The following is a 6,440-nucleotide window of genomic DNA, read 5'->3' as shown; positions in this document are numbered from 1 at the left end:
TGGCTCACACCTATAGTCATAGTACTTTGGAAGGCCAAGGAGGGCAGATCACTTGAGCTCAGGAGTTTGAGATCAACATACACAATATGGTGAAACCCCCGTTTCCATAAAAGATACCAAAATTAGCCAGGCATGGAGGTGCATGCCTATAGTCCCAGCTACTTGGGAGGCTGAGGCTGGGGGATCACATAAGCCTGGGAGGTCAAGGCAGCAGTGAGCCATGTTCATGCTGCTGCACTCTAGCATGAGTGGCAAAGAAAGGACCTGTCTCAAAAAAGGAAAAAAAAAAAAAATAACAAGAGAGAGATGATTTTGCTATGAATGGCTTGGAGTCCTCCAGCATCTACAGCAGTGCTATAGATATTCTAGATGTTCAATCAAGTTTAGTGATTGGCTAGAAGCCTGTATGCCAATCCTTCCCCTACTCATTGAGCCAGAAATACTCAATTACCCTAATTATTTGTCCCTAATTCCTGAAGAAATTGAGATGTACTATTGAAAACAATTTTTGTATTTGAAAAACATGATTTTCAAATTTGTGCCTTCTTTCCTTAATGAAACTACAATATGCCCAAATGCATTTGTATGATATGAACTAATATAAGCAATTTTCAATGTCACCAGTTTATGACCCTCAGTACAATAATCTGTAGTCTCAGTTCCAGGGTCCAACTATGTAGTAATTTTTAAATCCTCCAGTGTAATGTTACTGTTTATAAGATGCCTACAATAAAGAACATTGCTTGATTTTTTGCTTGTGCTACTTTTCTTCTGATACCCCACTTAATTATTAATTTCAGTAACTTGTATTGGAAAGATCTGCATAAACTACTGTAAGTCCTCCAGTACACATATGAAGTCTGATAAGATTAAATTGTGGTGAATATAATTTTTGTACTGGAAGAGTGGCTTCATTTACCTTTCTGTGCTTTAGTTTTTTTATGCTTTATAATATTCTAGAGAAACTATAAATGATTTATGAAAAATATTTTTTTCAGACTTGTTATTCTTTTAGTGAAGTACTGGTGCTGAACTCTGTTTTTAAAATGAGTTACATTTATTTATTTATCTCTAAAATTTCTCTTAAGGTGAATATTTGTTGGAAAGATTGGTATGTCAGAACCTAAATACCAAATTAGATACATTTGATACACTTAATCTAAGACAGATGTTTGAACAGCAGAAAATTTGTATCTATTTATACATGTGATCAGGAATACTATGTTAAGCAATTTCGGTTTTCATAATAAAATACCAAAAAGTGGGTGGTTTATTGTATTAGCGTTCTCCAGAAAAACAGAGTCAACAGGAGACATATATATATACACTCACACATATAATATATGTATTTATACATATATGGAAATTTATTATGGTAATTGGCTCATAGAGAGGCCAATAAGTCCCAAGATATACTATCTGCAAACTCGAGACATAGGAAAGCTTGTGGTGTAATGTGGTTTGAGCCCAAAGTCTGAGAACCAGGAGCCCCCATGTCCAGGGGCAGGATAAAAAAGACTTTCCACCCTAAGGGGGGAGAGGGAGAGAGAGAGGCAGAGAGAGAGAGAGACATTGAGAGAGAGAGAGAGAAGTAGCCATTCATCTGACTTTTTTTTGTTATCCAGGCCCTCAATTGATTTGATAACCCTATCCCCATTGGTGAGAGTGATCTTCTTTACTCAGTCTACTAATTCAGATCTTAATCTCTTCCAAAAACATCCTATAGACACAAGCAGAAATAATATTTTACCAGATATCTGGCCATCCCTTATTCCAGTCAAGCTGATGCATAAAATTAACCATAACATTTATATATATGGAAATTTATTTCTCACAATTCCAGGGATGGAATTCTGGGATTAAGGTGCCAGCATGGTTGCATTGGTGAGGGTCGTCTTCTGGGTTGCAGATTACTGACTTCTTCTTGTTTCACATGATGAAGGGTAGAGAGAGCTTTCTGGGGTCTCTTTGACAAGGACACTAAAGTCATTAATGAGAGTTCTGCCTCCATGACCTAGTTCTTTCTCAAAGGCCCCATTTCCTACCCATTTCCTAATTCCAACACTTTGGGGGTTAGAGTTTCAGAATATTAATTTGTCGAGGATATGTTAATAAATATTCAGTCCATAATAGATATTTAGTTCTTCTTTGTCTTGTTAAGGCCTAAAAAGTGGTAACTTATTCAAAGTATATTTAGAAAACATAACAATGGATTTGTAGGGTTTTTAAATTAAGATCAACTTTTAAAGATAGCTAGTGTATTCCCAGATTTTATGGTTGAAAATACTGAGCAATGGTTTAGAGACAAGTTTGATTAGGACAATTTGTTATATTGGTATAGGCTTAGAAAAACAGTGCAGACCTTCCCAATAACAATAGCTCAATAATTTTTCTCTCTTAGCATATTGACTACTCCATAATTCCCCGAATGTAGACAATTTAATGCAGGAAATTGTGCCAAAAATTTTAGAATAGCTGAAGGGGTGAGAACATACTCTAACATATTAAATAAAAATAAATGAAACATGCTTTTAACACAGGATCAATAATCTACTAATACTTTTTTCTGTTCAGAAACCCCTAATTAACACCTTCTGCTCTTCTGTGGGATGCCGGCACTGCCATTGAAATGGCCTCATTGTCTGGAGAAACACCTGAGGTTCATTGTCTCATGGCCACAAAGAACAAGGACATAGACTCACAAAGAGTGATGTTGACAGCGAAAGTTTAATAGGCGAAATCAAACTAAATCAAACATTCTAATTAAATTAGAAAGAGAATAGCTCTATGCGGCAGAGAGGGGTGCCAGGAAAATATGTTGACGGATTCATGGTGAAATGAACCGGGCTTTACAGATGAGCTGGTGAGGAGGCAGTGTCTTATTTACATAGGGTGTAAAAGACTGGTTGAACCAGGTGTACAATTTGCATAGGGCGCAAATCTCTGGTATCCCTCATCCTAATCTTTTTTTTTTTTTTATTTTGCAGGCGTGCAGGCAGGTTCTCTGCCTGAGCTGCTCCATGTTGACCATTTCTTTGGTCCTGTACACGTGATAACAAAAAACGGGAAATGGAGCCTCCATGTTGGATTGTTGGATATGCCTGACCCCTGACCCCCAGGTAGCCATTTTTTTTTTTTCTTTTCCTAGACTGAGTTTCGCTCTTGTTGCCCAGGCTGGAGCGCAGTGGCGCTATCTCGGCTCCCTGCAACCTCCGCCTCCTGGGTTCCAGCGATTCTCCCTCTCAGCCTCGCGAATAGCTGGGATTACAGGCGCACACCACCACGTCGGGCTAATTTTTTGTATTTTTAGTAGAGACAGGGCTTCAGCATGTTGGTCAGGCTGGTCTAGAACTCCTGATCTGAGGTGATCCTCCCTCCTCGAGCTCCCAAAGTGCTGGGATTACAGGCGTGAGCCCCCACGCCCGGCCGGTAGTCATTTTTTATTGGCATAGCTGCCGACAATCCTCCGTGCAAGCTCCTAGCTTGCTTACCTATGTGTGCAGCTCAATTTTTCAGGTTGCTGTTTAGGAAAGAAATGATTTGGGGGTCTGCATGTTGTCAGAAGGGAAGCTGTGCTGGGGACTCTTTTGCCTTTACTATCTGCCTAAATAATTTCTTTCTGTCTCCTGTATCACCATCAAAATAATGTAGCAGCTAAGTCTAGAACAGTTGAAGAAAAGATAAAACTGCTGTATGTGGAACAGGCACACTATATTGACGATTGCTCTGCCAAAGCAACTATTAGCAACTTCACCACTTTTGGAACAAAAGCAGAATTGCCTCTTTATTCTTCTTTCTTCTAACCTTCCCATCATTAGCAGAAATATTTAGGAAGTCTGAGAAAAGTTTCGGCACACTGCCTCACCAATACAGAGGAGGGTAAAGAAGGGTAGATGAGTAGGACTTAGGGGCAATAGATGTATAGCTGCCTTAGGGTGTACTGGCCATGTTTGGCCGCCTAGCGTTCATACATACCCTTTTATATGCATTGAAACGTTCGCATCTCTACGTGCACCACCCCCACCCCACCCCCCCGCAGCAGCTTCATGCTTCTGCCCAATGTGATGCAACTATTCTTCATACAAAGATATTCACCATCTGCCCACAAAAGATGAACACAAGATTCCATACTTATTTTTTAACATATTTTTGCTCTATTTATCTCTGTTGGTTGTTGTTTCGTTAGGTTTTAATACTACTTAGAAAATCTGTAACCTAGAGATGACATTCTAAAGTTAGCCACAAACAGCATTCCCAACAGAAAATAAGAGGCATGAAATGGTTATATACAAATATATAATTCACAAGGAAAAAAACATGCATATATGTTTATATCATCGTTGCTGTAACAGATCATGAGAACTTAATTGATATGCATTAATTTATCCACTGACCATGTACCTTTTTGCCTCAGCCAGTGCTTCAGCCATTTGAGTTTCTTCACCTCATAGGTGAAGAATTTGACCCTCACATTATCTAATTGTCATCTATTGAAACAAGGTTTTAAGAGAAACTCTCGGGTAATTCTATGAATTACATAGGGGCCTCCCTGTTGTCTTAGGTAGGAACAACCCAATTTTCCCTTGCTAATCAGGATCAGTTGCTCCAGTACTTATTTCATTTATCTGGAGTTTCAATGGGGTGAAGAGACTTAAATGGCCAGTAGCAGTCTTAACTTGCAGTCCAGGGAAACAAGTGTTCAAAACTCAAACTTGTAGAAATTTGGAATAATAGAGAGAAAAATCCATCCCACTAAATACTATTATCTCCTGGGCCAGTGTATTCTGGCTTGGGTGAAAGAGCAATATAAAGAAAAATAATAAATAAATAAACTTACTGTAGGGTGAGAACCTACCGATAAGAAGGTCTGCCAGCTCCTTTTGATAGAGCACATGATAAGACCAAATATTCTGCAGGTTTTCTAATGCACTTCTGGCTATAAAATAAATTATTTACTAAGAAGAAATGTAATTTTTCTGACTGTGATTATGAATAACAAATTTAATTAATTCACTGAGGATAACAAAAAAAAAGAAACATTGCATGAAAGAAAGGCAAATTCATATCCCGAATTGCTGTTTATTAAGTTGAGGATCCCCTGATGCCCTTTCCTTGATAAAAAGTCTTCCATTGTAATCAGCTTACCATATAACTTTTTCTCCAGGTAATGGCACCATAGAAATGGCTCAGTAACAGCCTCTGCTGTCAGTGGTTTTCGTACTCAACATTTCAGAAAACCAAATCAGCTCTGTTAAGGGGCCATATTATAGGCTGTACATAAACACTACCTCTGCCACCCTAACTAATTTTTACATGGATTCATTGAACAGACACCGTGGTGCCTGATGAAAGACCCAAGAGTGTAAATGGAGAAGAAGCCCATGTCATTATTGAGACCCTTCGCTGTAGTGGGTTTATTTGATGGGCACTTTTATGGACACAGAAGCCTCAGACTTCGTGCCCCTTTCCAGAGGTCCATCCATATTTCTGTCTATCAGAATTTTGTCATCAATCTTCCCAGCTTCCTTTTTTCAGTCCTTGACTATCTGGCAAAATTGTTGGATATTTCCCTTTAATCCATATATATATATATATAACTATCTCCACAATCATAAAATGGATAATCATATCCATTGCTTAGGCAATTTTGCCCACTGTGATGATTTTTGTTCTACACTATTTTTTTGAGGGCCACTGCAATAAGAATATAATGCCACCGCATATGCACTTTTGGTTAGTGCCACCATAATGTGCAGAATTATCAATAAATCAGGACAAAGCATTTTCTCCCTCAGCCAGCTAGTTAAAGTAGTAACTCTCAAATGTCTGGCAATTTGAAAGAAAGGTTGTATTACAGGAAGAATATTCACTATGGGAATCAGTCACTGGTTCCTGCAATTTATTTGTACATGCAGAATATACTAGTGTCTGATCTTGCTTATTCCTGTTCTATTTAAGGATAAGGTACTGCTGTGTATACTTGCGTAGCTTGGTGGATCATGACAGGTAGCTCAAATTACAAGGTCAGTTGGTTACATTTTGAGTCTGTTTCAGATTCTTGCAGCCAATCAAGTTCTGTTTCTCAAAGGAAAATAGTTGTTTGCAGAAGACAGTATAATTTTTTATCCCCAACATAGGCTCTTCGCTGGCATTGTCCTAAGGAGATGGCGAGGGATGCTATAGAGCATCTCTATGTCTCAGACACTTTGAGGACCATGATATGTGTGGGTCATAAGGGCGACCTGGCAGAACAGCTTGTTCTGCTGCCTAGATCTGCTCTACAGCTGTTTTCATTCTCTAAGTACCCCAAATTTGATTAAAACAACATTATTACAGATTTTGGAACAGAATATGCCCTCTCTTAAGTTATAGCTCAGTGTTCTTTCTGCATTGCGCCCAGTCATCCAAGGGTGGTATAACAAAATGATATAATTGTGTTA

Source organism: Gorilla gorilla, chromosome 2 (assembly GCF_029281585.2).
Source record: "Gorilla gorilla gorilla isolate KB3781 chromosome 2, NHGRI_mGorGor1-v2.1_pri, whole genome shotgun sequence".
Taxonomy (NCBI): domain Eukaryota; kingdom Metazoa; phylum Chordata; class Mammalia; order Primates; family Hominidae; genus Gorilla; species Gorilla gorilla.
Note: the sequence above shows the minus strand (reverse complement) of the source record.